This window comes from Leptopilina heterotoma, unplaced genomic scaffold (assembly GCF_015476425.1).
Source record: "Leptopilina heterotoma isolate Lh14 unplaced genomic scaffold, ASM1547642v1 Lhet_247, whole genome shotgun sequence".
Lineage (NCBI taxonomy): Eukaryota > Metazoa > Arthropoda > Insecta > Hymenoptera > Figitidae > Leptopilina > Leptopilina heterotoma.
The window spans coordinates 932641-956441 of record NW_025110963.1 but is presented as its reverse complement, the minus strand read 5'-3'; the positions used below and the strand labels follow the sequence as shown (position 1 = coordinate 956441).

Sequence of the window (23801 nt, the reverse complement as noted above, 5' to 3'; positions counted from 1 at the left end):
AATTGTAGGAAACAGACAAGCAATTAACTAAAAATAATTCTTTTTTCTTGTTTTGAAATAAACATACCTATATATTCTGCCTCAGAGCTAAATATAAATATTTTCTAAAAATATTAGACACAGTTCTAAATTAAATAGTTTATGAAAAAAAACTTAATTTTCATTGACTCTTGTGCTAAAATATCGAGTACATTAGGAACTGAAAACAACGAATATTTCATTAACATTCTTCTTTTTTTAATGAAATTTTCCAGATGTTGAACAAACCTTGATAAAATATTTATAACTTGAGATTGCTATATAATTATTATATAAGTATAGTATATTAAGCAACAAGGGTATAAAGGCAGCCATTTGTTTACGGTGATTTTTGTGACACGAGTGGAGGTCGAGGGCGCCGTAGGCGCCCCGAGACCGGAACAAGTGTCACAAAAATCAGCGTAAACAAATAGGCTGCCTTTATTCTCGTGTTACTTACGATATTTTTTATTCCTAATGAACAAAAGTGGCGATTTCAGATAGCAGACGACAGGGAGAAAAAGTCATTCACTTGTTCGACTTAAATGAAAATGGCGGCCTATTTTCTCCCTTGGGCAAAAATAACGCATGGGATCAGCGGTTATGTTTGCACAAGGGAGAAAATGGACGCCATTTTCATATGGTCGAACAAATGAGTGACTTTACTCCCTGTCGTCAGCTATCTAAAAGCGCCATTTTTGTGCATGTGGGATAAAAATGACATTACGTAGGAAAGTAATAATATAAATAATATTTTTTAAAAAATTAAGACACTTTCAATAAAAGGTCAATATTGATAAATCTTGCAAGAATAAATTTATTTATATACATTTCTACTATGGATATTAGTTTATTTCTTGAGACGATATTTTTCACAATGTTAATATTTTTTGCATTGAATAAAAATCCAACTAAGTTGCAAATCGAGAATTAATTGAAAAATTTATAAAGGAAATTATCATTTCTGGAAAATTTCGCATATTATAGAATTCTTTTTTCTTTTTTTAATGCATAACTATTTTTGATTCATTGTTGAATGTTACCAAAATAGGTTAATTTTAACACAAATCATAAATTTCATAGTCAGGAAAATTGTTTTCACTTTATAGCACGAATTCATTTATTGATATATTTTGAATAATCACGGAAGTTTCAATTTTGATTTCCGTTATGCTTAAAACATATTCTAAATCTAAAATAGTAGATAAATGTACCGTCGATGTTCCAATTACCATCTATTTAAGTCGCCCGCAGTTTCTGTTCAGTTTTATTAAAATAATCAAAATTATAGAAATAAAATTATTTGTTTAAATATAATCAACCAATTGTTTTCTTACTATCTTTATTCTGAGTGATATAGTATTTGTAAGTTTTATATTTTTTATTATTTTATTTATTTTTCGGTATAATATTTTAATTTTAATAATTATTTTTATAACATTTCTTATTATATTTATATAATAATAATAAATAAATTGCATTTAACTTTTACTTGAAACGCGTTAAATCTACGAAATAAAAATTAAAGAAAACGTACACGGAAAAAAATTTCTTATAGAAAACACAAACTTTTTCGTAAAATATACAAATAGGTTAAGTTGTGCTTTATGCAGGCGAGTTTTGTGTTTCCAACAAGCTGCACGGAGAGAAATATCTGGGCTTTTTAGCATGAAAGTTCTTCATACTACGATTGCAAGAGACCTATGCGATTTCGGTAAAAGTTTTCTGCAATGTGATTGGTCGGCCCAGTCTCTGGGCGTGGCCTAATAGCCAGTTGCAAGAATCTAATACCGAAAAAGCATAGGATTCTTGCAATCGCAGTATACTGTTTTGCAGTTATAGTATACTAACATTTCATACTTTTAAAATACAAAGCATTCATGCTATAAACGATTGATTTTTCTCTCCGTGTGGTTTGTGTGTACCACAAACCAATCTGTTATAACACCAAGAAATCCACGCATGCGCAAGAAAATTCAAGTGAACGTCTGCTTGTCGTCTGCTGCGTGACTGTTTAAGCTGTTGAATCATAAACTGAAGTTTGTGACAAGACTCATTCTGGTTTGTGTATTTCTCAAACTCAGCCGTTTGTGGATACTACAACCGCCGTTCATAGATGGCACAGGAAATCTTGTAATTTTCACAGGAAATTTTTTTCCGTGTACTATAGAAAAATCCGCAGTCACGAAGATTGGAACGCTGGTCCTTGCTTTTGCGAGTCTTATGGTATTACCACTGAGCCACCTCAGTCGGCAATGACTGCAAATTAGAAATGTTATATTTTTGGAGTAAATGTTGCTACCTTTAAAATAGTCTTTACTAATTTTTAGTAAAAACAACTTTGAACGGATCAACTTTTACACCGAAAGTAATAAAACTTGATAGAAATGCGCAGAAACATTATTAAAAATCTTAAAAAATAAACGGCTACTGGAACATCGATATGGTGTACCACAAATTTCCGGATTTTTTGAATCACAATAACAATCGTGAATTTCTGGAAAGGAGAATTTCGCTAATTCAGATTTAGAGATAAAAATTTTATTTCAAACGCCAGAGGATGTTGTTCTAAATGAAAAAAAAATTTTAAAGAGAATATTTTCGCAGTTAAAAAAACTAAAAGGAAGTAGATAAAATACTGTAAATATCTCTCGTGGGCAATAGAATACACTCCATACAAACAAAAGAATAGCATTCATTAAATTCAGTGCATTTTCTAAAGATTCTTGAAAGGGAAATAACTTGAAATTTAGATAAATGATCCACATGTGTGGGTAATAGTAGGAATATACTTATAAATGCAATCTTGAGTCGCTTGAAAATTCTATATATTATACATATATGTAACGTGCTCTAAACTATAGTATATATATACATATACATGTATATTATTCGTTTGCCAAGACGTGATTTTAAATACACATGAATCTGGAATGTACATGTGGATCTTATAAATGCTCGACTAGACGAATACGTGACTTTATTTTACGGAAACCATTCCATTAAGCGTTTCCAGCAGTATGTGCGCGAGATCCCTTCGGCATGATCTTCGCACTGTTGCCAGATCTTTGAAATTTAGAGAAATTCTCTTAAATCAACAAAAATTTAAATATTATTCACTTAATAAATATATTTCTTTTTTAATTTTTTATACTTCTTGTAGACCATCTCATTTACGAGCGAGTTTTCATGCCATCTAGGCGCAAGTTTATAAAATCATAATGGCGCGAAATTCAAATTTAAAGAAATAGGAAAGTGAGCAGAAAGCTATGTCAAAATAATTCTTGGGTTAATAATGTTCGAATATTCACAGTTTTTAAACAATCTTATGTCAATCGTGTACTTTTACCATATGAGAAGATGCAAAGTTTATAAATTCTCTAAATAATTCAGTGAAATTTTTCTAATGAATAAAAATAAAAGCAACTATATTCTCACTTTGATTTTTATAATTCCAGGTGGAAATAAATTCAAAAGTGAAAATTTCTTTTAAATTTCTTATTTCATTGTTCAAAATAGAATAAGGTAAATTATAAGTCAAAGTAAATTAATAAAAGAAAATAAAAGACTGTAACTCAATTTATACGGGTTTACAAAAAGAAAAACGCCCATTTATTAAAACTAACTTAAATCTAAATTACACGGAGAGAGATTCTGTTTTAATATTTCGTATTATTATATTAGTATTTAGTAAAACCGATTGCAATATTTGGGGAAATCATGTACATTTATGAATTAATATTACCATTTTTAAGAAAGTTTATAATCAAATTATTACTTTGTATTATTCTGAAGTAATAGAAATTGAAATAGTCAATAAGAAATTTTAATATTATAAGTAAGAAAGTATACAATAGTAAAAAGTATTACCAGATGATTATACTAAATACTACACGGAAAAAAATACTAGGCTAAAAACACATGAGCGTCTGTTGTGTATATTGCACGCACACTACCATGCGTGATTAGCTTGGAATCCATCCTATTTCCGCATGGTGCTGTGGCAAAAGTCACAAAAGCCATGCATTTTTAGTAAACTCCTGTGTGATATTTGCAAAATGGGCTCATGTAAAAATCAAACCAATAGACTCCATGCATTATTAGGCTGATTTTTTTTTCCGTGTATCGAAGAATTACATAAATTGTTAATTTAGTAATGAATAGTATTATGGACTATAATAAAAATTATGACCAGCATATTGCTCTCTCTCTTTATATCGTAAAATATAAGCAAGTGAGAGAACAAAAACTTATCAATAGGTTATGGTTATGTTTTGACATATGATTCCTAAAATAAAATTTCAAAATTATGGTTTGTTGCATACCAGGATGCAAAACATCATATTACAATGATCGACAAACGAATAAATTAACTTATTGATAACTTTTATGTGACATTTAAAGCTGTTTATTTATAAAGTATATAATTAAAGTAAATTACAAATTCGTAAATATTATTTATTTAGGAATTGTTCAATTGTTTCCACAAAGAATAAAACACTTTGTAGTTATATACCAAAAAAATTGATTCTGAACATTTATAAATATTTCGGGACGCATGACGATTCCCGACAAAAATCCTGTATAATATTCGATAGACCTTATTTCATTTGTCAAAATTTCTTTTTCATGTAATTTTCTTTTATAAGAATAAGAATGTGTTCCAAATTGTTTATAAACACAATGTTTTTTTAATTAATGCTAATGAATGAAAATAATAATTAATATGAAGATGGAAATAAGAGAATGTTTAAAAACTTGATTTCATAATATATAAATTTTTATTGAACCGAAATAATTTTGAAAAGAAACTTTTGTTTTGATAAATTTTTGTTAAATAGAATTATAGTTTAGCAAATATTTTAGGTAATAAATAGTTTATAATGGAAAGTTTACATTTATTAAAACTTGCATATTTCAAAACTTAAATTGCAACAAAATGTCATTTTTCAGAATTTATGTTTAAGCAGCTTTCATTGAATGCAAATTATTAAACAGAAAAATTTATAATTGACTAAATGTTTAGTAAAATGAATTATTAAATATGTTAATATTTTATTACAACAAAATTTTCTTTCATGTTATAGTTATTAAATAGATATTAAATTCAGTTGATTGTTTATTTAGACAAATTCTATAATTTTTCAATTAATATATAAACGAATTTTCATATTACAAATTTTTTAAATAATTTAAATGTTATGTGACGGAGTTTACATTAGATCGAATTTTAATTTATCGACATTTTTATTTGCTGGAATATCTATTAAACGAAATGTTCATTTCAACGAATTTTCAATAAACAAAAAATTCTATAATTAATTCCTTCTTAACGTACTTATTATTTCATTCAAATATTATTTCACGGAAAGTTAATTTAATCGATTTTTTATGTTTCAGATTCGTTGTCTAATAGAAATTCAATGAACGGAACATTGTTTAGTGGAATTTTCATTTTTCTGAATGTTCAAATGCTATGAATTTCATTTGTAGAATTTTATGTGACCGAATTGTCATAAATATTAATTTCTACATTACCGACATTTAAACACACGAAACTTAATATCGCCGAAACTCAATTTGTCCTACCTTTTTCTATTGTTGTCCTTGTCTTACTAATGGACGATATTGATTTGAGTTTCGGCGATATTAAGTTTCGTGTGTTTAAATGTCGGTAATGTAGAAATTAATATTTATGACAATTCGGTCACATAAAATTCTACAAATGAAATTCATAGCATTTGAACATTCAGAAAAATGAAAATTCCACTAAACAATGTTCCGTTCATTGAATTTCTATTAGACAACGAATCTGAAACATAAAAAATCGATTAAATTAACTTTCCGTGAAATAATATTTGAATGAAATAATAAGTACGTTAAGAAGGAATTAATTATAGAATTTTTTGTTTATTGAAAATTCGTTGAAATGAACATTTCGTTTAATAGATATTCCAGCAAATAAAAATGTCGATAAATTAAAATTCGATCTAATGTAAACTCCGTCACATAACATTTAAATTATTTAAAAAATTTGTAATATGAAAATTCGTTTATATATTAATTGAAAAATTATAGAATTTGTCTAAATAAACAATCAACTGAATTTAATATCTATTTAATAACTATAACATGAAAGAAAATTTTGTTGTAATAAAATATTAACATATTTAATAATTCATTTTACTAAACATTTAGTCAATTATAAATTTTTCTGTTTAATAATTTGCATTCAATGAAAGCTGCTTAAACATAAATTCTGAAAAATGACATTTTGTTGCAATTTAAGTTTTGAAATATGCAAGTTTTAATAAATGTAAACTTTCCATTATAAACTATTTATTACCTAAAATATTTGCTAAACTATAATTCTATTTAACAAAAATTTATCAAAACAAAAGTTTCTTTTCAAAATTATTTCGGTTCAATAAAAATTTATATATTATGAAATCAAGTTTTTAAACATTCTCTTATTTCCATCTTCATATTAATTATTATTTTCATTCATTAGCATTAATTAAAAAAACATTGTGTTTATAAACAATTTGGAACACATTCTTATTCTTATAAAAGAAAATTACATGAAAAAGAAATTTTGACAAATGAAATAAGGTCTATCGAATATTATACAGGATTTTTGTCGGGAATCGTCATGCGTCCCAATATTTCATTATATTATTAATATATTACTTATCACTGAAAAATATACACTCTTTAGTATATATTTTTGTATGCACATTTATATTCATTAAATTAATTTTTTTTTCAATTTACTAATAGTTATTATTAATAATATTTCCTGAAACGCACAACATTCACAAACATTAAACATAACCTTCTCAACTTGTAGCTTATAATGATTTTCTCAGTCGCATCTGAGTTACTGAGAAAGACAGAGACAAATATATTGCATGTGCGCATGCGCGAAAACCATAATTTTCAGTCTTACGTATAGTTTCAATGCGACGAATGGTTTCACTTCCATAGCATTAGTTCAGTCTCCTTAGTCTTACTCCCTGCTGCAGGTCATAGCAGGCTATGGGCTGACGTAGAGCGGTTACGAAACTATCCGAGATTAGCCGAATATTTCAGTCGAGCAGTACCGAAATTATCCGAGTCAAACATCTCGTGGCAACATGTGCACGTTGTGTTTACCCCAAAACATTTTAATTTGATGTGTCAAAATGTGTCGGAATTGGGTGAACAATTTTATTTTGTTCATTCAATAATTTTAATCGACAATGAAGATTTCCTACACTGAGAAAACTGGAGAGTCAAATTCAGAGGTTCAAAAAGTGTATGTTTCCTTTGCTTATGAAGAGAGTTAAATAGTCCTTCTAAAATAAATTTTGAATTGATAATGGAAATCTACTTGTATATTCTCTCCCATTATATCTGAGGGTTAAAAGTTGCACAGAAAATGTGTACGATCTGATGCGCCCGAAATTATTTTTCTGACATTTTATGTATTTAATTTAGGGGTTAGGTTGCCATTTATTCATTTCGCGCCGGATAAGGAAGGGATTTCTCAAGATGGTTAATTTGTCCCTCTGTTATATAAACTCATTTTCCCGCCAAGAGAAATGGCACGAATATCTGTCAATGGTGAATTTGAACATTTAGATTGTTATCCAATAGCTAACTCTCAAATATGAACGATTTGTCCCTCCAGATGTTTAGTCCAATACTCCAGTTTTCTCAGTGTAATTGTAGTAAAAGGCATAGTCCATTGTCTTTTAAATGAGCATTTGAGAGCTTTCAAAAGTTACACGGAAAAAAATTAATCTCTTAAGTAGAGATTTAATATATGAGATTTAGGCATAAACTATCACTGGAATCGGATGTGAGATTTGAACAGATCTGTAAAACTGCACGGAAAGAAAAAGTCCGTCAATCATTAATAGACTAGTATATTACTTTGAGACGGAACACAAAATCATTGAATGGATAACATACTTTGAGTCACAATCAGTGACGAGTTGCTTGCTAAAATTTAGAAAACTGTCATCAATATATAAAACTCATTCACTAAAATTTAGAAAACTGTCTATTAAATTTTCTATGACTATCAAAAGCATTCAAAAAATTCAACTTCTTTCAGAATTATCCCTAATTTTAGACACTATTTGGTACAGAATGAACACATTTTTTTCGTTGCACAGTTCCGATATTTTATTTACACTCTTAGACGCTTTAGACCAACACATTTTCGCACTTATAATAACTACACGTAGAAACGCACACTTATAACACTTTAAGTTTAGAAGCAAACTGTTCTTATATACCAAATAACAAAATTTTTCACAACTTGTGAGAAATGATTTTGCACTAATAACTACTTTTTAATTAGCGAGAAATATAAAAGAAAATATATTTTCATCGAGGTCAATTTCTAGACGCAATTCAACTGCAAATTGTTAGTTAAGTTAAATATTCACATTACACATAATAGTATATAGGGATATGTATAGCAGACAGCAAAAACACATGGACTATAGAGAAACCGGAAGAAATGCGCATCGGTACACTGCGCAACAATGCGCTAGTGAAGAGCGCCGATTTAGAATACGAGTCAACTAACGTTTCACAAACTTTCACTAATGATTCGTAAACATTCAAACAGCCATTGATAACAATTCAGCATTAAATCTAAAACAATTGGTCACATACTGGCATTCTAATCAATCCATGACTCGTTTTCAATCGTTAAGTAAAGTTAAGTAACCATCAACGGAAAAAGTGTCCCGTCTCAAAGTAATATACTAATCCATTAATGGTTGACGGACTTTTTCTTTCCGTGTTCTATTAAAGCTAGATTTTTCTCTCCGTGTATGTATGCGTTTATAGGTTTTAACATAGATCTCCGAAATTGTATATAGTTTGTGTTTGCATAGTATGATGCTTGCGTTAGCTCATTTGTGTGTGTGCCAAATACTTTCGAAACGATAATTCTATCCTCCTCCTTCTTACGTCTTTTTATTTTCTGTCCTTTTCGACTCACTCATAATTTTTAGTATTGATGACTATATTAAAGATTGAAATATGTATTTTATTCTAAAATTTAAAAGAATTATTTCAATTTTTCTTATTCTTTCGATACTTTCACAGACTGCGATTTTAATATAGTCATTTTTAAAAATTATAATTCTTTTATTAAATTATATTACAATTTTATTAATTTTTGTAAAATATATTAAGGGCTGCCTACTAATTTGCAAAATATTAATTTTTAATATAAAACACGATATCCCTGAATTGAAAAAGAATATATTAAATTCTATTGCCAATTTTAACAAATATTAATACAAAATCTCTCTCCGTGTATAACCGACTTTGCAGACATGACTCGTGTATAATGTAATGTAAATGATATAAATTCTAGGTCAGGTAATGCGCATTTTTGCCAATGGATTTTAAAAGAAATTTGAATGATTTGGAGGTCGTTGTAGCAGCACAGGGATTTATTGTCCGGGACACATATACTTTCTTCGATTATCGCCATTTCTCTCTCTCTCTCTCTCTCTCTCTCTCTCTCTCTCTCTCTCTCTCTCTCCGTGACCTATTTAAAAGACAATGACGGTACTTGAATTAAATGTATTTGCATGGGTAGTGACAGAAGCCGTCAGTCGAGTTGACATTTACGAGAGTGACTCGTTGTTTGGTGTTTCTGGCGCGTTGAGAGCTTACTCTTCTCTCAAGTTTTTTTTCCTCTTTCTGTTGCTATGTATTTGCCTGAACAAACGTCGTCATAATTACACACGTAATTGACTAATTTCTACAAAAAAAAGGAAAAGAAACTTTCTTCTCCTCAAGATCACTTGTTACTCTTTTGCTTGTCCCTCATGGCACTGGCATATACATCACATGTGTATATACACAAGAGACGGGAATTCAACAAATGAGATGAAAAATTCCGACTTTCGTAATGACCACGAAATTACTTTAGATTCATTTCGCAACGTTTTTTCTTTCATTGTATCAATTATTCAGTAAGACAACTTTTAATGTCTCTTAAAAGACAACTATTCTTTAAAAAAAGTTTAAGTGTGGAAAAAATAATGTCAAAGTAGGCATAAAAGAATAGTTAAAGATATTTGGCAGTAGCTTGTCAACAAGTTGAAGAGTATAAAGAGTTCTAAAAAGGCAAAAAGACATTCTGTAAATCTTTTATATTTTACAGGGGCGTTTTAAGATCATCCTTAAATCCCTGGAATGATCTCTCTCTTTCTCTTTCTCTTTCACTAATATACACACAGTCAAGAAAGAGTCTATTGAGAGCTATTTGAAAGATATTTATATACCTGTGCTTTGACTCATACAAAAAGCTTCTTCACATCTTTTATTCGCCACTCACCAGCCAACAAATATTGTACAGAATCCATTTATAAATTCAAGTTTGTTTTCTTTATAATTATCATTTTTCCCCTTCCTTCTTTTTTACTTTTAATGAACCGTTTACGTCATGTAGGAAAGAACTTTTTTTCACTACATGTCATTATAGATAGAAAGCCATTGAGATGGAATGATTAAAACAAGATGTCGACAACTCGATAGTCTACTTCCAGAATGTTTTTGAAATTAGAATTAATGAATCTAGCAAAAACCAAGATCTGATATCGTCTATTTTAAATTGATTTGTCAACTTTGCTGTAAAAAAATGCATTAAGAAGTAATATTGGTATTGAAAATCAGTTTCAGACTGTAATTTTTTCTTTTAATTTTCAAATTTTTTCAATTACTTTCAAATACTTTTAATTAGAAAATAACGAAATCGATGTTTTCGAAGAATGGAAACTATATGCACTAGAATCGAAAAACATGAGACATCAAGATAATGATGTTCATTATAATCATATGCTTTTCATATCTTACAGATTTCATCGGAAGCTTGAAATTATTTGTCTGGAATATGGCGACAGAAGCCAAAAGGAAAGTAATAAAATGTCCGCTCCTTTGTCTACTAAATAATTACATGGCGCCGTAACGCGTTCGAAAATGCGAGCTCATCCTTTGCGACTCAGACGGTTGGACGTAACGCGAGTCCCGCATAAACATGTGTGTGCACAACGGCAGTAATCATATATGCGCACTAACATTTGTACATGATTTCCAAGTGGCGCCTGGCGCTTTGAGGTCTACACGGGTGTGCATGCGTGCGTGACGACGAGCTGTGTACCACATTTGCCTCAACTTATACACTTTATAACCATGTTGTATATGTGTACAAATGTGTGCAAACCTCACACATCCTAAATGACTATCTCACTCTTATGGTAAAATTGAGTATCAAGCTTTGCTTATGTACACCGACGAATAGCCAGTTGGCATACGGAAGTAGTGGCTGTCACATTCGCACCCTCCTGACCAGGGACCATGTTAAATTCTGCAGATTATCTCCGCGTATATATACACACAACTGGAGAAGAGAAAACCACTCTGGAAACCCACTTAATGTGATAAATACTCATGCCGAAACAACTCTTTGTTTCTTTATTCAGCACGTCCATTTAGTTGTCCTCGTGAAAAACATTTATTTGCAACAGCCAGTTTTTTTACACAAAGAGAAGCATCATCTTCAAGTGCACATACAATTTTCAACAGAAGTTTAGTACTTTAGAATGTTGTATCTATACTTTATAGATGATGTGGTATTGTACAGGAAAAAATAGTAAAAAGTCAAAAGAAGGATGAAAAAGAGAAAATGTTTGATGGTATCCCATGCTAACCTCGGTTATCCGAATATTTGCAGACTCTATTATCCGAACTAGATTCTCCCCAGTATACTGATTCTGCCTGAATTAGTTCTGATAATTGAGGTTCTACTTATACGGTACAATTTTGTTCAAATTGCGAAAAAAGTGTAACAAAATTTATACTTAATTGTACCACTCAAGAGGAGATTGATCATAAAATATTTATTTGTTGGTAATAATTCTAAAAGAAAAGGACCCATTGGTCATAAGTATTATATGACTCAACTTATTCAGAGCATCGACGAATAAAAGTCAATCGACAACTGTTTGATATATGCGATTCGATCGCGTCGATAACGAGCTGATTATATTATGCTCGAACTGTTTTTGTTCGATGACAAAAGTATATACCTACTAATATACACCGAGAGCGCTTAATTGCACATCCTCAGGGCACAAATACTCGCAATCACTTTTCCCGACGACTTTCAATTGTTCCAAATGTCATTTAATTTCCCCTTATCTTGGATTTTATCCACTTCTTTTCTTTTCTACTTATTGTTTCTTTAATTCTATAACGGTTTCTTATAATTGTTTCCAAGCATCTATTACTTCTAATCGAGTAAATGCTACATCTGTTTTCTCTCAAAAATCAAAATCATTTAATCCACATATCTTAAAAATAATCATTTCTCATGTGAATGATGGTGTTTGTAACAATCTTGAATGCTATATAAACGCAGACAGAAGTCTACATTAGATTGTATTTTTTGTAACAAAACATTGTATCATAATTAATTCATATTAATTTGCAAACAAGGTCATTAAAGGAGTAAAATTAGTGCTCATTTTCATCAACAACAGGACCAAAAAATAATTTTTGACGTTGCAGTCAAAAGCTGACAGCATTTATTCTTTTCCCTGTATCAGTGTTAATCGATTATTATAAATCTGCAGCGCGTTCGTGAAAAATGGAGTACATGATAAATATTAAAGCATTTAATAAATCCGTAACGATTCTGCAAAAGAAAAACTTGCGATTTCTCTATATTGAGAGAGAGAGAGAAAAGGGTGGCATTTATAACGAAAAATTAAAATATTCTTGACATATTGCATCATTAAGATAAAAGATTGCAGTGCTCAATTCCTAATCCCGATTGCACGAGAATGGCATTAGCAAGGAAGGAGTGATTGTCTGCAATTTACGAGTTTTCCCATGAATATCTTTTTATGAGCTTGTTTTCCCCGTGTAATAATCTCAAAGCAATTCGTTCCATCTAATCCTAATGAGCATGCGAATAAAACATATATATACTATATATTCAAGTAACTACTGTTCCATGTGACTTTTCCATTATGTTTATTATATACCTTGCACCATTTTCTAAGACACATAACCTTGAGTGTACTTGACGGAAAATGTTTATGTATTATGCACCTTTCTAATTCAAATTTGACGCCACAACTTTTATTAATATACTATACTCTGCTATGAAATTCTGCAAAGTTCTCCGAAACAAAATTCTCTGTTCTATAACTTAATCTTTTTCTTTATTTTGCAATATTTTTTAAGGAACGTATTCTTTATACAAAATTATGTAAGAAACTCTAGTTTTTAAATTTTTAATCATTAACATTTCAGTTTCTTTATTATTTACATGTATACTCAAACTTAAATTTTGTGTAAAAATGAGAAAAAAATTTTATATTTCAGTTTATGGCTGTTTATAATTTTGTCCATAAGTTTAAGTTAACAGATAAAAATCTCCCTCTGAATAGTGTACATTCTGTTCAAATTTAACTCACTTTCAAAGTTGTATTTGCCGTTCAGGAAAACCTCCAGACAGTAACAGTGATGAGATGCATACAAAACTTTCAAGTGTACACTGAGAAAAGAAATTATTTGATTCAAACAAATTTTGTTTAAATCAAACTTAAAATATCTTTGCCATACAGTCAAACATATTTAAGTTTAATTCAAACTTATTTTCTGGTTCAGTTTAAGAGATTATATATTGAAATCAAATATAAATTGTGATTGATTTTAAATTATCTGTAGTCAACTTTTAAGTTTGATTCAAACATAATTTTTGTTTAAACCGTAACAGAAAATATGTTTAAATTAAATATAGTTATTCAAACAAATAATACTTTTGAATCAATGCAGTAAATATTTTCTATATATTGAGATTAAACTTGCAAACTAATTTCAATTAAACAAAGTCGTCTAACATTATTTTTGTGTTTCATTTAAGTATAATGTTTTCTCAGTGTAATTACGAAAAAAAATTTACTCTTCAAGCAGAATTAGGTTTAAAAATCAAAATTTTTTAATCAAAAATATAGAGAAGAAAGATTAAGTAAACTTTATTGTTGTTGAAGACACTGCAAAAAGAGGTGTCTTATTTTGAGATGTTTTTAGACACCAAAAACGTCTCAAAATAAGACACTTCTTTTTGCAGTAAACCATTAAAAATTGTGGGTGTTCAGATTCAGGTGTTGGACAGACTTTAAAGCACAAAAAATAACCTGTAAGTTTACAAGAATAACTTACAATGCAAGCTTGCTGCAAGCAGCGAAATTGCAAGCCTAGCCTGATTTTGCATATTTGTGAATAAATATATATGTATACTAGGGTGGTCCTTAAAAAGGTTTTTTTCGAATTTCTTTGCTCCCAGGGGCTTAAATGCTTCCAAATTAATAAAAAAAAAATTCCCTAAAAATTAGAGCTCTTAATATTAACTTTTAGATAGTCCGCACTCAAACTTAAATTTAAAAAATTTTTTTTATCTTTTTATTTTTATTAATTTATTTTGATAAAATTTGGAAGGTGAATCAATACTGAGGAGTATTACGGTCACAAACACCTAAAATCAGACAAAAGGATCTTCAAAAATATCGAAACAAATATTTTTTAGCAATTTTTGAATTTTTGAAAAAAATCGATGATTTTTGTATTTTTATAAATAACTTTTTTATCTATTAATATTTTCATTAATTCTTGTCAAAATTACATTCCTGACATGAAAACAAATCGATTAATGTATGGGGCATTCCAGGCCAAATCGGAAATTATTTTGCTTTTGCATCTTAAATTTTTTTTAACATTTTTTTCTTTTAGTACTTTTTTAAATGAGCTACCTTGATTGATTTCAAATTTTTTCCTAAAGCGGTTCAGGAGATCCAGATTTTTGAAAAATAACGTTTTTTACGTAATTTTTTTTTTTGAATGCTTATAACTCGGTCAAAAATTGATCAAATTGTTGGACGTTTTTATAATAGAAATTTAAAAAAAAATTTTAAATAATTTACAATAAGATTTAAAAAATTTTAAAATAAAATTTCATTTTTAACAATATATGTATCCATCAATTTTTTCAAAATTTTTTGTAAGAAACTAGCGCTAAATTAACAATTTTTAAGCCTTGTCCGATCGTGGTCAAACGATGGGATCTATTTATGTTGAAATTTTTAATTTTTATATACGCAGTGGTGGCCAAATGACTAACTTGCCATTTGACAAAATCACACAAATTCTTCACAGCAAATGTGTTTTTAGGCTGAGTCTCTCCAAACTTAACCTTCTTTCTGTGTAAAATTGAGATTTGGTCAAATGACAAGTTTGGCCTACCGTTTTCACTGTGTATATAAACATTAAAAATTTCAAATTAAATAGATCCCATCGTTTTCCCACGATCAGACAAGGCTTAAAAATTGTTAATTTACAGCTAGTTTCTTACAAAATATTTTTAAAAAGATTGATTGATACATACATTGTTAAAAATGAAATTTTATTTTAAAAATTATAAAATCTTATCGTAAATTAGGTATTTAAAAAATTTTTTTAAATATTTTTATTGAAAACTACGCGTGAAAACAAAACTTTTCATTATAAAAACGTCCAATTTGATCAATTTTTGACCGAGTTATAAGCATTTAAAAAAATTTACGTTAAGGTATTAGTCGCGTAAAATGGTTTTCGTCAGAATTTTTTCAAATTTTGCATACTTATTCCTGGAGTATTTATCTACAGAATGAGACCAATTTCATTAATTTTGACCGTTTCAAAGCTTCAAAAAATGAATTCAAAGTTCATACATTTTGCATGGAGGGAGCACCCTATGCATGTATTGATTTTGTTTAATAATTATTTATATGATAACTAATCGTCAGATTTTAAAATAAAAGTACCAAAGTATTCAATTAGATGAAACAAATAAATAAAAAAAACATGACATTTTTTGACCGCGCCAAACTATAAATAGTTATTAATAGTTATTAACTGTTATTTTTTTAACTTTCTGTCAATAGACAGAAAGTTAAAAAAATAACTAAATTATTTGAATTTTCATACGAACGAATAGAGTGGGGAGTTAAACTATCTCTCTCACTCTCACTGCCCCACTCTAGTAAGCGGCCCGGTAAACTTTTGACCAGAGCCAACTGCGTGACTAATACCTTAAAAACGTCATTTTTCAAAAATCTGTATCTTCTGAACCGCTTTATGAAAAAAATTTTAAAAAAATGAAGGTAGCTCATTTTAAAGAGTACTAAAAGAAAAAAAATGTTAAAAAACAAATTTAAGATGCAAAAGCAAAATAATTTCCGATTTGGCCTGGAATGCCCCATACATTAATCGATTTGTTTTCATGTCAGGAATGTAATTTTGACAAGAATTAATGAAAATATTAATAGATAAAAAAGTTATTTAAAAAAATACAAAAAACGATTTTTTTCAAAAATTCAAAAATTGCTAAAAAATATTTGTTTCGATATTTTTGAAGATCCTTTTGTCTGATTTTAGGTGTTCGTGACCGTAATACACCTCAGTATTGATTCACCTTCCAAATTTTATCAAAATAAATTAATAAAAAATAAAAAAAAATTTTTTAACTTAAGTTTGAGTGCGGACTATCTAAAAGTTAATATTAAGAGCTCAAATTTTTACGGAATTTTTTTCTATTAATTTGGAAGCATTTAAGCCCCTGGGAGCAAGAAAATTCGAAAAAAACCTTTTTAAGGACCACCCTAATGTATACAGCAATGCCAAGGAGTGGATGTTCGCCATACACGGAGAAAAATTTTCTGTTAATGATTACAATAGTCGAACAGTTCTGCTCGGATATGTGACCACTTTTCGTAATGCCTAAAGTAGCTTCGTTGTAACAATTCTGTAAGTAGAAACGTACTCATTAAAAATTTATTTGAAATAAATACGAACTAAATATGAGTTAGCACAAAGTCTATGTGACTGATTACAATAGTCTACGTTAAAAGGAAATCTTGGATTCTATCCACATTTGCAGCAATCTAAGGGAATCAGTGATACAGTCTGTAGTAGCCTTTACAACAGGACTATTGTAAAATAAGGTGACCGGGGCTGGCTTGCCTTCTTATTTTACTATAGTTCTTCGTAAAGACTACTATTGCTATATTTCTGATTACAAATGACTGTTGTAAAGTTAAAAAAGAAAATTTTCAACTAAAATAAATTTTTTTTGCAATTCATGACTTCTAATCATGTATTGCACATTAATTTCACCCTTCCAAGACCACCCACTTCAAGATTAATTATATTATTAAACTAGACAATTTTTTATTACATACACATTTGAAAAATCCTAACGCTTGGAGGTACGAACCTACGCCTAATATTTACGCACCGAAATCTCGCACGCTAACCACTATGCTACGCTCGCATGGGACTCTCAAATCTTAAATACTCTCAAGTGTCACAAGCTGAAATAAAACTTGTCGAATAACTACGCGTCAATGCTACAGCTATATTTTTATTATTATATAATATATTAAATAATTGTATCTCAATATTAATATTAATAAATATTATTATTAATTATTATTATTTATTAATTATTTTTTTATTATTTATTAATTACTATTATTAATATTAATAATATTAATATTATTAATATTGAACATAATAATATTAATAATTTTAATTAATATCACAATAATAATAAATTTATTATTATTGAGATATTATTAATTAACATTAATATTATTGAGAATTAATAATAAATTATTAACATGAATATTAATATTTATTAATATTTATTAATATTAATAATTTATTATTAATTCTCAATAATATTAATTAATAATATCTCAATAATAATAAATTTATATTAATAGTATAAATTTATTTATAATAATTATAAACTATAAGTGCACAACAAATTTTTTTAATTGTTTAATTTTGAAAAAACTCTTAATAAATAATTACTTAATATTTTGATTAAATTCATTTATTAATTAATCATTATTTTCTAAAATAATGCAATTAATTATTGTAATAATTATTTAGTTATGACACATTTATTGAAAATAAATTTATAATGTGATTTATAATGTGACAATAAATGACGACATCCGCAGTCGGATCCGGCCCAGCACCGAGCCAGTACGGACTAAACATATCCGTCATTCTTCCGACGCCGCAGAAGAATAAGATCCGCCGGCGGAAGAAATCCAGTACCGAGCCAGTACTGACAATAGTGGGAAGACGGTTCCGACAGTCGGAGCATAATCTGTACCGCGCCGGTTGCTTTTTCAGATCCGAATCGGTACAGACCGTCGGTACTTGCGATCTGTACGGGCGCGGATCCCAGCCGGTTGTAAATTCCGACATTCGTCCGACTTTTCCGCCTGGGTTATACACTTTAAATGTAAAAAAATCACTTCGTTCTCAATAATTAATACAATTATTGTTCATTGTTAGTCTTTAATATTGTAAGGTCTATTTTTTATTACATTTCCATAGTGAAAATTTTTTTTCTAACACACGCACCGAAGGTAAAAGATTTCTTGCCTGTATAAATTATTATATAATTTACACAACTTACGTAAGTTACATAACTTACGCAAGTTACGTAAATAACAAAAGTAAGTTATATAAATAAATAAGTTAACTTACGTAAGTTACGTAAAAATATAAGTTACGTAAATAATGTATATGATACGTAAAAAATATAACCCAATGGGAAATGCCAGTGTAGTGCCGATGTTCACCACTGGCTTAGTACTCAGACGATTGTTCGGCGTAGTCTAGCCGAGCCTCGACAATTAGTGCTGGCGCAGTACAGAATTTTTGTTTCGCCAAAGCTTGGACAAGCCACGGCGGCAAGTGCTGGCTGAGTATAGAAAAATTATTATATTAAATTATTAGTATTAATTATTAGTATTATTATACAAGGTGATCTGAAAATCGTATTCAAAATTGTAGAATTAGATTCAGAAAAAAATTCTAAGACAGCACTTTTTCTTTTTTTTATGAAATTCTAAATAGTTTTAAAATAAATTCAAATTAAATGAATTGAAAAGTCACGATAAATGTAAAGCATTTGAACACCATTTTTGTCATGCGGCAAACTTCTCTATAAAAAAAGTAAACAGAAGGAATGACTGACTTCTGCCTAAATGTTATGAAGAAACATTTATCAATTATTAGAGAAAATCACTTGAAGGGCAAAAGCTATTTTTATTTTCAATTACAGGAAAGAATTTAAATTGCAAAAAGATGTGCACATGAAATAAATATATAAATAAAATATTGGACTTTGTAAGGTTAGTATAAATTAGTAAAACAATATTAAAATATCATGCTGGTTGAAAGTATGGTTAACTCGTTATAATTTAAAAAGTTTTTTTTTTAAATTACACTGTGCGACACATTTTTCTCTCCCGGTTGTCTCTAGTGCTAAATGATAGTACAAATAAACAGTAATTTAACCCTCCAAGGGTTTTTGAAATAAAGCTTAAATTTATTTTTTATAAACCTTTGAACTTATGCTCATTTTTGTGAAATTTTCAAAAATTTTAAATCTTTTGCTATATTTAAGTAGAAATATGAATTAAGTAATGAGTAAAATATAAGTATTAAATAAATTCTAATTAAAAAGGTGTAATTATATTATAGTACTTAATTGGAAAAGTGATTATAAAAGCTAATTTATCGAATTTTTCTGTATTTTTTTAACAATTTTTTTATAACCATAATGTAAATAAATAATCATATTTAAATTGTTTAATAATTTTTCTTAGGAAAAAATATTCAAAACAATTTTTTTAAACAATCTATTTTTAAAATTATATATCACAAAAGGTGCAAGATTTTTTAAAAATATTATAAATTGTATCATGAACTTTAAAATTTCATAAAAATATGAAATGAACTAAGTTTGCAAAATCCTTTTGGGGTTTTATTATTGCATACATCTACTTTAATTTAAGCCTAAACTTATTTGGGAAAGAAACAATAAACCGAAAATTGTTGCACAGTGTTATAATTGACGTTTAAATCAATTGATTTTTAATATGGGCAAAAAATAAAAAAGTCAATAAACAATATATGATAAAAAATAAAACCAATTTTTGCAAATATTTTGAAAAAAATATTCCGAGACCTTTAAATGTTTTTTTTAGTTTTGTAGTACATTTATATTATTTAAGATACTGACATTTTAAAAAATAGAAATTTTGAAAAAATAACTTTTTGTGTTTTTTTGGTATTCAATTTGCAATAATGTATGACAATAATGCAATTTATAAAATTTACAAAATAATACAAAAATTGTAAATTCATTTTTGCAGATGCTTTGTTTTACTTTTATTTCACATTATTATTGTTATTTGTATTTTAGGGAAGGAATTTACCATTACATGATTGAAAGATAAAACATAAATATGAAACTGAAATTAAAGAATTGAGAGAAAAAATGGATCGTAAGAACTGTAAAATAAAGATATGCAGAAATTCAATGTAGAGAAGAGAAAAAGGTGTTCTTTAAATAATGTCCAACAGCAAGCAGAACTTTTTTTATCAACAATCGCTGTTTTCATGGACCATTAATGAATCGTTGTGCTTGTCGCAGTAAAATGTCAAGAAATTGTTATCACCATTAAATTTATTATAAATATTAGTTAATACTCATTTTTGTGTTAAATTGTCCGAAAAATTAAAAAAAATTCTTTTTTGTTAAAAAAATAAATTATAAATGAAATAAACATTATTTTTTTATTAAGCATTGATAGACAGACAGAAAAACGCCAAAGCAAACGCATAATGGTTTTAGCTATAGGCCACGAAGTCCTTAAAACGTACTTCAACAATTTTTTCTATTTGACAAGTATAACAAAGTGAACTTTAGTTTGAACTTTTAAATAAAATTAAGAATGAAATTTTTAAGTTTTTTTCTTTTTAATAGATATAATTTGAATATTTTATAAATATAATATAATACATATTATTAAGTATTTTAAATTTTCAATTAATTGTAACTTTTAATAACAATATACTATACAAATAATAATGAATTGTAATATCTGTTGTTTATTCTTGTATATCATTATTTTCTTCTTTATTACTCTTTGTTTCACGTGTGCAATTATCATTTTCTTTATTATCATTAATTTCTTCAGTCTCAACTTGTCCTTTTATTATTCTCATTATTTGGAAAATCATTTTACATTTCTAAGACACTATTCTCCTCTACATAAATTTTTTTAACATGGTTCATTTTATTTTTAACTTTCTCTAAACGTTTTTCTTTTAACAGAAGAATTTTTAATGTTTTAGAATTTATCTTTGTTGATTGCTCTTTTGGGTTCCTTATAGTACAACACGTATTATTTATTAATCTTACCAGGTCAGTGAGATCAAATTTTACGGATTTTGGTCTATTTTTTTCCACGTATGCTAGGGGAGAATGGGGAGTTATGAAGCACGCTTTGTTTATGAGTTGTAACTTAAAAAAAAAATTTCAAATTTTCTCCACTTGAATCTCTAGAGTGTCTTCAAATATGCTTACTGGTTGAAGAATTTGTATGAAATAAAATAAAATCGACAATTTTTTTCAGTTAAGCCAAAAAGCTGCTTTCTCAAGTTTTTAAAAATCATTGGGAGTTGTGAAGCACTACTAAAAATCACTGAAAATTATATTTTTTGGTAAATATTCTTTACTGAGATTTTGCATAAATCCTTTTCAATATCGAAAACCTAATCATTGCTGGTTATTATATGGGTGAACTTATCTTTTTGATTTGTTCGAGAATTTTGTAAGAATTCTACAAAAAGGAACACTCAAAAAAACTTTATAAACGAAAGGTTAAACAAATTTTCTTGAAAGATATGCAAAATATCTGCTATCAGAAAGAATCCAATTACAAAACGAAGATATTAGGTGAAAGAATATTGAGAGTAAGTGACATCTATCAAAACAATTACTATGCAAGATCTATGTCCGTGCTTCACAACTCCCCATTCTCCCCTATAAAATATTAAACATTATTATTAACTTTAAAATGTTATAATTCATTTTAACAATTTTTTAATTATTCATATTTTTGAATGTTAGAATTTATCTTACGTAAAGATGATAAATCAATCACGTAAATTCAGAAGTAAATTTACAAACTAACCTATTTAAATTGAAATGTGATTGTAAAAAGGCAAGTGCGAGTTGCATGTGCACTGAAATGGCGGGTTCCAAAAGTGGTTCTCAATCCAGTTCTTAATTCTTTTCCTAAAAAAAGTTCTCAAACTTATCCTAAAAAAGACGTTTAATCTGATACTAAAAATGTTACTCCTTAAACCAGTCCTTAATTCTTATTCTAAAATAAGTCCTCAAACTAGTCATCAATTCTTATCCTAACACCAGTCCTCAATCTGATACTGAAACTAGTCTTCAAACCAAACTTCAATTCTATTCCTAAAAGAAGTCCTCAAACTAAACCTTAATTATTATCCTAAAACAAGTCCTCAATCTGATACTGAAACTAGTCCTCAAATTAGTCCTTAATTTTTTTCCTAACAGAAGTCCTCCATCTGATACTAAAACTGGTCCTCAAACCAGTCCCCAATTCTTATCCTGAAATAAGTCCTCAAACTAAACCTTAATTATTATCCTAAAACAAGTCCTCAATCTGATACTGAAACTAGTCCTCAAATTAGTCCTTCATTTTTTTCCTAACAGAAGTCCTCCATCTGATACTAAAACTGGTCCTCAAACCAGTCCCCAATTCTTATCCTGAAATAAGTCCTCAAACTAGTCCTCAATTCTTATCCTAAAACAAGTCCTCAATCTGATGCTGAAACTGGTCCTCAAAAAAGTCCTTAATTCTTTTCCTAACAAAAGTTCTTAAACTGTTTCTAAAACTGGTCCTCAAACTAGTCCCCAATTCTTATCCTAAAGTAACTCCTCAATCAGATACTAAAACTTGTCCTCAAACCAGTCCTTAATTTTTATCCTAAAACTGGTCCTTGAACTATTCATCAATTCTTATCCTAAATCAAGTCCTCAATCTGATACTGAAACTGGTCCTTAAAACAGTCTTAAATTCTTTTCCTAAAAGAAGTCCTCAAACTGATCCTAAAACTGGTCATCAAACTAGTCCCTTATTCTTATTCTAAAGTAACTCCTCAATCTGATACAAAAACTTGTCCTAAAACCATTCCTCAATTCTTATCCTAAAATAAGTCCTTAAACGGATCCTAAAAATGGTCCTCAAGCTAGTCCCCAATTCTTATTCTTAAGTAACAGCTCAATCTGATACTAAAACTAGTCAATTCTTATCAATTCTTATCCTAAAATATTGCCTTTAAAATATTCATCAATTCTTATCCTAAAACAAGTCCTCAATCTGATGATGAAACTGATCCTAAAACTGGTCCTCAAACTAGTCTTCAATTCTTATCCTAAAAGAAGTCCTCAAACTGATCCTAAAACTGGTCCTTAAACTATTCATCAATTCTTATCCTAAAACAAGTCCTCAATCTGATACTGAAACTGGTCCTTAAACTATTCATCAATTCTTATCCTAAAACAAGTCCTCAATCTGATACTGAAACTGGTCCTTAAACTATTCATCAATTCTTATCCTAAAACAAGTCCTCAATCTGATACTGAAACTGGTCCTAAAACCGGTCTTTAATTCTTTTCCTAAAAGAAATCCTCAAACTGATCCTAAAACTGGTCCTCAAACTAAACCTCAATTCTTATCCTATAAAACAAGTCCTCAATCTGATACTAAAACTGGTCCTCAAAATAGTCTTTAATATTTTTCCTAACAGAA

At 28.5% G+C, this 23801-nt stretch overlaps 1 protein-coding gene and 1 long non-coding RNA gene across 2 annotated transcripts in view; both read left to right on the top strand.

The window, feature by feature from the left end:
• LOC122503182 overlaps window positions 1–23801 on the top strand; it is a 70573-nt gene that overhangs the window by 12757 nt on the left and 34015 nt on the right. The window lies entirely within an intron of this gene.
• Window positions 18808–20500, top strand: LOC122503183. Its single transcript, XR_006301717.1, has 2 exons — window positions 18808–19295; window positions 20372–20500. It is a non-coding gene; the product is annotated as an uncharacterized LOC122503183 (long non-coding RNA).